General features: G+C 39.5%; 1 long non-coding RNA gene across 2 annotated transcripts in view; it reads right to left on the bottom strand.

The window, feature by feature from the left end:
• Positions 1 to 7,763: 7,763 nt before the first annotated feature.
• Positions 7,764 to 10,603, bottom strand: part of LOC139042013 (uncharacterized) — a 112,158-nt gene continuing 109,318 nt past the window's right edge. The window contains exon 4 of one of the 2 annotated variants that reach the window (XR_011498198.1): positions 7,764 to 8,584. This is a non-coding gene — a long non-coding RNA (uncharacterized lncRNA). The remainder of the gene's footprint in view (positions 8,585 to 10,603) is intronic. The other variant, XR_011498197.1, reaches the window with a different exon arrangement.

The following is a 10,603-nucleotide window of genomic DNA, read 5'->3' as shown; positions in this document are numbered from 1 at the left end:
CTGTGTTTTCCCGCATTATGGATGCCATTGCAATAATGCCTGTGAAAGAGGGTGGGGACTTAAACTGACAGACACTCTAGGCTTCAGTCTCTGCCTGATGGAATCCATCCCCATGCTTATAGTAGAGACATCTTTTTAAAATACAAATCTGACCATGTCACTTCCCTGCCCGTCACCTTCTGTGTTAGAGATAATGTCTTTGTGTGCATGGATACTCTTTATACAAGGTCCTTCATAAGCTAGTTCTCGACACTATATTTCCAGCTTTATCACTTGGCTGGTACCCCATGCCCCCTATATCCTAGCCACTTTAGCCTATTCATTTTGTTCCAAGTAAGCATCTTCTATGTTTCTGTACCTTTGCCTAGGCTCCTTCTTCTTGGAATGCCTTTATCAGCTTTTTCTGTCCAATAAACTCATTCATGCTTCAAGATAGATTACATATCACTGCTTTGAAGAACTTTCTTAAAACATCCCCTTGTCCCTAGTAGAGTTCCTTTTTTCCCTCTCCGCTAATAAAATCTTGCAACTCCTCACTCATTTTACTAGAATTATTTTTTTCTAGCTGTCTTTCCCATTAAACTGAGCAACCTCTAACACTAGGACTATGCGCTAGATTCGACACTAGATATTGGTGATTCTAAGAACAACAAGGTATGTATAACACAGTTACCATTCGTTCAGTCATTCATCTATTTGCTCATTCATTTATTCCTTCATCAAATTTGGCCTACTAATGACGCTCTGTTGCTGAGAAAAGAATTCTACTTTGGCTTAGAGAGTCCGAAAACTGAAGCCGTTGTCTTTTGCCTGGAGAGCTCACAGAATATTTTGGGAACAACTTCAATAACAAAAATAAAACACATGTTTATGAAGTCAAACAACGTAATAGCCACTTTACATGTATCATTATACTTAATCTTCACAAGAACACTGAAATGTAGTTTTTATTGTTGAGTAAATTGATATTCGGAGATTAAATAACTTGCTCAAGTTTACAGTTATGTAAATAGCATTGCTAGATTTGGATCTATGTCTGTTTGGTTCTGAAGTTTATTTTCTTTCCATAGTACGTCATATTTTCTTCTTCATTTAGTATCAGTGGCCAGCTCCTTTGTAATTACTGCATTGTCACCATTTCCAGATCACCTAGGTATCCATCTACTGACATATCTGCGGGGGGTGGAACACTGATAGCCCAGACAGCCTTTCCACTTAGCTTTCCAAATTTCAGTTGCCCCAGGAGTCTAATGAGCTTCACTTTATTTCTCTTCCATTCTCAGTTATTTCGAGCATTTCAGAAATTGAGTTTTCATGAGACTATACAGAGAGAAGTTTGATTAGTCAAGAAAAGATGGAGTTGAGAAATTCTAATTGGAGACAGTCCTGTGTTCAAATAGGGCATGTAGGAGGAAAGTCACAGCTGAGTAAGTCAGGGCTGTGGGTGTGGCTGTGGCATCTGTGTAAGGGTCTTTGTGTCTGTGTGGGTGTGAGAATGGAAGCACATGTGCTGTCTGCAGCAGAAAGCATCCGTGGCTGGAGTGGTTCTGGCTACCACTGGGCATTTTTATTGTCTGCTGGTCCATGTGTTCTTAGGTGCACATGTGGCTTCTCTGTGGGTGTGCTAGTTGTGTCTGTGTATGCGTTTCTCTGAGTGCACATGGGAGTGCTGAAGGAAGAGCTAACTTCTAAATAGCTTTTCCAGACTTCCATCCAGGGCTCAAGACTCAAAGTGAAAATGATGTCAGAAGTGTAAACGAAATTTGCTACTGATATATTTACTAGGAGGGATAGAAGAGCCAGAAAATGAAATGAACAATCATTCTATCCCCTTTTCCTCTTCTCTTTCTAAACTTAAAACTGTCTCTTTCCTATCTCCACCTCATCACTTATCTGTCCAGGTAAATTATTTTTCACTCTGGCTGTGGCATCAAATTGAATGATTATTTCTGTGTTTCTTCCTCTAAACACTTATGTGTTTTTGCCTCTAAGAAGGAGGGGGAGAGCTGTGAGATCCGGAGAAGACTGGCAGGAGAAATGTCTAGACAGAGGCTGCAGGAAGCCAATGCCTGCCCTGCCATGTTGAATCATCACATCGACTGTATGCCAGGTGCTGTGTCATGATTCAGTCACACCCCTTCCCTAATGTCCCCATGTGATAGATAGGCTAACACCCTAGGGGAGATAAAAGATAAAAAACGGTAGGAATTATGGTAGAACATGAAACCAATCAATGAAAGCAGCTAAGTGAATTGTGGAATATAAATTCTATTTGTGTTATATCAAAGTAAAACTTTTGGCCAAGTTGAAAAATTCACGAAAAAAATAAAGAGAAAAAAAATCTGCCTAAACCATCTGACGCAGAGCTCCTACTAATAGCCGAATCAGATGTCACCCCTCTGCCAGCATTTTAACCAATCTCTGCTTTGGCTGGTGATTCTGATGTCTAAAAATGAAAAATTCTTTATTTTCATATTTCCTTGGCTTTTGGATAACTAGGGGAGGTATATTTGAGTGGGATAGAAAGAGAGATTGAGCGAGAGAGAGAGAGAGAGAAGAGAGAAGACAGGGAGAGATTCGACAAGCCTGAGAAATATTGATAGATTTTTATTCTTCTGATGAATGACAGCAATACAATTGGAACAGCAGTGAGATGCCTCCTGCTAAATCGGAAATAGGGGAAATAAGGTTTGCCATCTGAGCGAGTAGCCTGGAGACTGTAAATATGTGCCTGAACTGTTTGGGAACACACAAAACTCCAGTTAAGGTCACCTGGGTGTAATTTCCAGCAGGCAGTTCTAGAATGTGATTTTAATTTAGTAATTGGAACCCAGTTGCTTTGTACTTTATATGGAGAAAGAGCTGAGAACACAGAAGATGGTTCAGTCTGGATGAATAAAAAAGGGAACTATCACTGGGAAGTCTAGAGACAACAAATTAGGAGGCTTGAGTTCTCAGTCACAGCAGGGTGATGTGGGGGCAATGATTCTCCACTCACAGTCCCACTTCTAGCATGAATATGAAAGTTTGCTTAAGATCATACATATTTCCATTTGTTTTTATTCTCTACTCACTGAGTAGCATTTTCATTATTAACTGTTCTGCTAATGAGAAGGTGGTACCCTGGATGGGGAAATATCATTATTATAGACCCTGGAATGAGTATCTCCCAAAGTGAGTGGGTAAAGGGACCAAGTAGGTTGATTGATAAGCTTCAATCTTTTATGCATTTGATTAGTTTGAGACAGGCTTCCCAGGACTGATGACCATGGAGAGACACTGACAAATAAGGGCCAGATCCAGAACCGTATCACCTGTGAGGCCCATCGGTGGACAGGAAACTGGCCTTCCTCTGGAAAGCACTTTGCTATTAACTATACTGAATACTTAATACTGCTTGGTCATTATTTAGAAACAATACATGTAGAATGGGATAAAGCTTATCAGTATTTGCATATTTCCAACCTTTCGCTTTCCCTGACACTGAAAAAGACTCTAGCTTGGCCTACATCTGGTTGCTTCTTTTCCCCACTCTGCAACCATGGTCTGGATTTGCTTGAATAGTTTTTGGGATTTTGTGGTGGATTTTGTGATGGGATGATTGAAAGGAAAACATGGCGGGTTAAGGGTAGTGGTACAAGGACATCAAACTGGATAGATTTTTCTAGGGATTTTGAAGGAGATTAGTTGTGGTCTCTGAGAAGGAGATTTGGGAGAGAAATAAGAAGTCATCTTGAAGGATTATGTATCAACATGAGGAAACACAAGTAAAACACTTGCAACTCTGAAATTATGTTGGTTGGATGTAACAAAATGCATTCTTTTAAATTCAACATGTAGTATGGATCAAAACAACTGGAATATAACTTTAGGAAGAGTCCACATCAATCTTATTACTTATTATTCTGAATGATTTTTCCCAGAAGTTTGTTAATTGATATTTTGATTTTTAACCCCAGGGAACCCTCAATCATGAGCTATTAACCCACCATCTCTCATTAATTAAGACACCACATGTTAAACCAGACTGTTCTCCAGAGCTCCAGACCGTATATATCCAGCTACCCATTGGTCATTTTCACTTAGATGTCCCTTCAGCATCTTAGACTCAGACGATCTTATCATTGTATTTTCCAAACCTTCTTCTCCTTCAATATTTCCTCTCTCAGTGAATGGTGCTATTTTATGCCCAGATTTCTTAACCAAACCCATGGAGTCTATCTTGACTCTTCTCTCTCTGATATCAACTTCCTGACTTGTCTAATTCCCAAGTATTTCAAATTTGCCCTTTCATCTCCATCCCACTTCCATGAACTTGGATCAGACCATCATTATCTCTCACCTGAAAATAGCTTCCGAACTGGTTTCCTTGCTGACCCATACCTCTAGATGAAAATCACGCCACTATTTAGTTGTGTTCCTATCTGGACTATGCCTTGTCTATAGGGTTCTCTTTAAATATTAATCTCAAGATGTTTTTATTTGCTTTGTATGTATGTGTTTTAAGTTGATCATATTTTTAAGGTTTTTTTTTCTGAGTACTACATTTTAATATCTCTCTTATGTAATTTTCCTCATCTTTTTTTTGAAAAAACAGTAAATCAATGCCATTCACTCTTTCTCCAACCCCCCCCCCCCCCCCCCCCCGCCACCCCAGCCCAAGATCTTCCTCAGGGAAACTTTTGTCTAACTGCCTGGACTGATTGACCTGTCACCTGGGGCTTCCTTTTACGTCTTCCTGCATTGGACACACAATTTACTGGATCCCGCATCTTTCTCTTTTTGGGGTTTATTCCTGCAAGTGACAGCCTATGACTGGGTGTAAGTGAGATAAAATTTTGGAATCTTTTTCAGTCTTAAAATTTATTTATTCTTCCTCATATTGATTGATAGTTTGAGTCGTTATAAGATTCTAGGCTGAACTATTAACAATAATTAAGACATGGAAACAACCTACATGTTCATCGATGGATGAATAGATAAAGAAAAAGTGGGATATATATACAATAGAATATTATTCAGCAATAAAAAAGAAGGAAATCCTGTCTTTTGTGACAGCATGGATGGACTTTGAGTGTATTATGCTAAGTGAAACAAGTCAGACAGAGAAAGACAAGTACTGTATGTTCTCACTTATATGTGGAACGTAGAAAAGCCAAACTCATAGAAACAGAGAGTAGAACAGTGATTGCCAGGGCCTAGGGGCACAAGGGGATGGGGAGATATTGATCAAAGGGTAGAAACTCCCAAATATAAGGTGGACAAGTTCTGGGGATCTAACGTGTAGTATGGTGACTCTAAATAACAATACTGTATTACACCCTTGAAAGTTGAGAGTAGATCGTAACTGTTAGCACCCCAGCATACACACACACACACACAAAAGGGAACTCTGTGAGGGGATGGAGGTGTTAACCAACCTTATTGTGGTAATTATTTTGCAATATGTATGTATCCAATAGTAAAAAAAATAAATTAAAAAATTAAATTCTAGGCTGAAAAAGATTGATCTTTGAACTAGAAGATACTATTCTCTAGCATATAGTTTTACTGACCACAGATGTGCTTTTCTCCCCGGAGGCTTCCCCCCGACCTCCCCGGCTTTGTTGAGATATAACATTGCATAAGTTTAAGGAGTACACGGCGTTGATTTGATACATGTATATACTGCAAAATGCTTATCACCATAACATTAGCTATCAGAGCCTCCAGGGCACAAACTTCCCCAGAGGCATTTGTGATCTGCTCTTTTTATGTTTTAAATTTTTGCAATGATTTTCCTAAGAATGGCTCCTTTCTCAATTACATTACCTGGCATTTGGTAGAACCATCCATTTTGAATTTGCCTTTCAGTTTGGAAAAAATTTCTTGTTTTGTTTTTCTGATTATTTTTCCTCTTTCTCCATCTGTTCTCTCTTCTCAAAACTCTTATTAGTTGGATGTTGAATCTTCTGGATTCATCTCTTATCTTTTCCCTTGTTTTCCAATTCTTTTTTTTCCTTCCAAGTTCCAGGAAACAAACTAGATGACATCTTCCTATCATTCTATTGAAGTCTTATTCTGGAAATTTGATTTGTAACTCAATCTGATACCCCCTTACATCATCTGTCAGTGAAACTACGGGCCCTGGACTTCTTTCCAAGCTGCTGCTCTTGTGCATTTTCTATGTGGCTCCTTCTCTCCGGGCTTTCTCTCCAATTTCTAGTCCTGTTTTTCACCTTTGCTTTTGGCACAGGAAATTCCTGAACAATATTTTGTAAGCTACTATGAGACATCTCTCTAGATCCCATCGGGGCTTGGCACCATGTGGACTTCTAGAAATACTGCTACTATCAGACTATCAGCTGATCAAAGCATGAAGAATTCTCTATATTATTATTATTGCTACAGATTTTTATGTTGACATGATTCCTTTTATAGAGTGAAGAACACTTTTGTAAATTAAATCACCTCTCCTAACTTTTCTTTTGCCATATATGCAAAATTTCTTGAATCAGGTTTGGTGAAATGAGTGGGTACTCCTGTTATGTGAGGCAAAACAGTAAGAAAAATTAATAGACAATTTCATGGCCACTTTCTTTTTGACCCCAGATGAATGGTGTGTGGCATACAGACAGAACAGGCAGTTTTTCACAATGCAGTAAACTCTGCCGGAGCAGAGATACTGTCTCTGAGAATAAAGTTGGGTAGTTCACTTCCATTCTAGGCTGGGTCGGAACAATCATAATGAAATTGATGATATTAGCTGCATTGAGGGAAAAGAGCTGTATTTTGTGTTATAGACACCTTTTGGAGATGATAAAACAGACTCAGGGCTGTCTTTTCAGAGGTTACTCTTCTGGTAACTGTCATAGCTTTGCGTATTCCTGCCTCTCTGCCTCTCCTTATACTCTGTGCTGCCTGGATTGACCTCCTTCTCTTTGCCGTTTCAAAGCCATTAGCAGCAGAGCGCGAAGACTAAGAGCCTGAGCTCTAAGGTTAGACAGCTATGATATGAATTCCATCACTGCTCCATTGCTTAGTGACCTGCTCTATCACTGTGACTTTAGAAAGTGACTGTGCCCATCTCGATCTGCTTTCCACCCTCTCCCCTTGCTCTCTTCCCTGGTAGTCCGACCTCTGTGGGTCTACCCACAGGCTCCCTTGGTTTGGGGTTTCTGGTTGGTTTTAGCTAAATTGGAGCATGGAGAGAGAATGAGGATGGAGTATTTATTCCTCTACTCCCTCCCTCGGATTTTCCTTAGGCTGGCTGCATCCCTCTACCAAAGGGGATTCTATCAGATGGTCCTCCCCACTTAGCTCCATTTCTGGCTTCTGGTCATCATCCTCTCCTTTACCAGGTTTGGGAAGGCAATGGCTCCAACATAACTAGCATCAGGGTACTGCATTATCCCTTATGATTTCCTTACACTTTGCCTACACTTTGGCAAATAGTGCTTTTATTAAAACTATATTCAATTAATCTATTTTTGAGTTCTCCCTCTGTTTCCTGCTGGAACCCCACAAATACATCTATGAGACAATTTCTTTTTATGTAAAATGGGTATAAGAATATTATTTACTTCACAGATTTGTTGTGATGATTAAATGAGATAGTGGACCCGAGCACTAAGCACAATACAAGAAGGCATTTGGTAAGTTTTAGCTATTACTATTGATTGCAGCAATAGCATTCATTTTAAAGTAAGGTCAAAATTCACCTCCTATTGATTATACTTCTGAGTTCTGTTTTTCTAATATTTATGTGTATCATTTTTCTCCGACATTATCCTGTGATAAGAAATGTTTATTTCTCACTTTCTTTTCTCTCTCACGTTTGTTCCTTCAACTAACTAATAAGTTTCTTAAAAGACAACTAGTAGGTAATGTTAAAAGATAACTAATAGGTAATACCAAAGGATAATTTATTAATAAACAGGCTGAAAGAGATTATCGTTTAAACACAGGTATGAATTTCTATTGCTAATACAACAGTCATGGACAAAAAAAGTAAAACTAACAATGGGGCCCTACTGTAAGCAGGTATGCTGCAACCTGTGCCTGTCCAGGATTCATCTAGTAGCCTGGTGATGAGTCAATATATTCTCCATCTGTAGAGATAAGCACAGAAAATCTCTTTACCAATAGGACAAATCCAAGCTCACTTAGCACTGTGAAGTTCTGGTAGGAGTTAGTAAGATGGACTCGTTGACCTTAGTTTTCCTAATCTTTAATTCTGTGATTGGTCTTGTTGGAAAGAGAAAGCACCAGAGAAGCTGCCCAGGAGCATGCTCAGAGTCACCAGCACCTAACTCCGTGAAGTTTTAGTCTTTGTTCATCTAAAAGCAGAACGTTGCTCTGTACAAGGAAGTTTAAAAACATCTCGGGAACAGATGTAAGAAAGCACTCTTTTCTTTTTTAGCAAAAATGTGGTTGCTGTAGGCCACCACAGTCAGAACCAGAGGACACCATGCTGGCTAAGGGAAACCAGATGCTCTGGTACAGGAAGCCGTGGATAAATATGAATTATTTTCAGCTGAATGACCTTCAATTATCTTCCTTAATGTTGAGCCCTGGTTCTCTGCCATAATCTTCCTTTGGGTACCTAGAGAAGAGCACAACAAACAGGCTCCGTTAGAGAGTGATTTATGCAGGACACGAACAAGGGTCATCTATGGTATGTGAGAGAGACGGGGAGGGAGAGAAAGCTAGAGAGTAAGAGAGAGAGATTGAAAATTAACTCAAGATCAAAAACAAGAACACAGGAAATATAGTTACGTGGGTAGAGTCCTGGCTAGGAGCCAGGAGTCCTGGGTTCCAGTCCTTATTTCAGTACTGACTCATTGTGACATGTTGGACCAATTCAAAATACATGTATTGTGAATCCAGTCTCTTAGCCTCATTGTGCCAAGATTCATTGTGCCACCGTTGTAAAATGGGGATCGTCTTTGCAGATGTCCTAATTTCCAGGAATACTATGAGACTCAATAACAAAATGATCCATTTTTCTTCATGCTAGCTCTATAATTCTGGGTTTGTTTCCTTTATTTCATATGCTATCCTAGGTCCATAATTAAACATCTTAAAAATGCCAAGACTGAATAGTCATTTTCATCCCCCCAACAGCAACGTGTTCTCAACCACCTTCCCTTTCCAAAACCATCCTTTTTACCTTAACAACTTTATTTATTTTTGGTAAGGAAGATTGTCACTGAGCTAACGTCTGTACCAATCTTCCTCTACTTTGCATGTGGGACCCCACCACAGCGTGGCTTGATGTGCGGTATGTAAGTCCATGCCCAGAATCCAAATCCATGAACCAGGCCACTCAAAGAGAGTGTGCAAATTTAACCACTGTGCCACCAGGCCAGCCCCCTTAATGACTTTATCTGGATAGCTATTAGCATGCCTTTTTTTAAAAAGGGAGTGGTGGTGGTGTGGTGGCAGGAACTCTTCATAGTAAACAATCCTTTTATAGAAAATACAATCTTTAAGAGAATATTCACTTGTAGACTCACTCCATCTCTTTCATTGGATTTTGCTAAATTTTTCTCAACAATTTCAGCGCCCACAGGAACATCTCCACCTGTGTATCTTACCAAACTCAGACTTCTCATTGACAAAGCTAAATTCATCTTATTTCTTTTTTTCTTGATTCTCCTTGATTCTGCCTCATCTCTTTCATTCTACTTAAAAACAATTTCTCTTTTTCTCTTAACAGCTGCACAATTTTTCTAGAAATCCAGGTTTGGTAAAGTCTCCTCCTCTCCCTTATTAAGTTTAATGATTCTGGCACAATAGCTATCAAGAAATCAGAGATTTATTTTAGGGTCCTTAACTGAGGCCTCAGGCTAAGAGGAGCTCTGGGAAATGAATAACAAAGACCAGATCTCAGCCATTTTCCCCTTTTCAATGAAGTTCTCTCCATCAATTTTCTCCTCTGCCTCCTAGATAATAATTTTTCCCTCTGGATATTTCCTAAAAACACACAAACATGCTATTATTTCTTCCATCTTAAAAACTACCCCCCCCCCCCCCGAATAGAAACAAAAAGCCCCAAACAAAAACAACTATATTAGTTTCCTAGTTCTGCTTTAACAAAATGCCTCAGACTGGGTAGTTTGAACAACAGAAATTCATTTTCTCACAATCGTAGAGGCTAGAAATCCAAGATCAAGGCGTTAACAGGTTTGGTTTCTCCTGAAGTCTGTCTCCTTGGCTTGCAGATGGTTACCTTCTCACTATGTCCTTGCATGGTCTTCCCTCTGTGTGTGCATCACTAGTGTCTCTCTGTGTGTCCTAATCCCCTCTTCTCATAAGGACAGTCAGATCAGATTGGGACCCACCTTAAGAACCCCATTTTAACTTAATTACCTCTTTAAGGGCCCTATCTCCAAGTATAGTCACATTCTGAGGTACTGGGGGGCTAGAGTTTCAACATATGAATTTTGGGGGGACACTGTTCAGTCCATAACACAAGCCAGCATCAACAACAAAAAAACCCTAAGACCCTCTTTTTACCTCACTTCTCTTTCCTACTACCTCTTCATTTCCTGCTCACCTTTACACAAAAACTTCTCAAAAAACAAACAAAAAAATTACTGTCTCCAAACTTTCCCCTCTC

Source organism: Equus asinus, chromosome 25, assembly GCF_041296235.1.
Source record: "Equus asinus isolate D_3611 breed Donkey chromosome 25, EquAss-T2T_v2, whole genome shotgun sequence".
Taxonomy (NCBI): Eukaryota; Metazoa; Chordata; class Mammalia; order Perissodactyla; family Equidae; genus Equus; species Equus asinus.
Note: the sequence above shows the minus strand (reverse complement) of the source record. Positions and strands in the feature narration are given on the sequence as shown.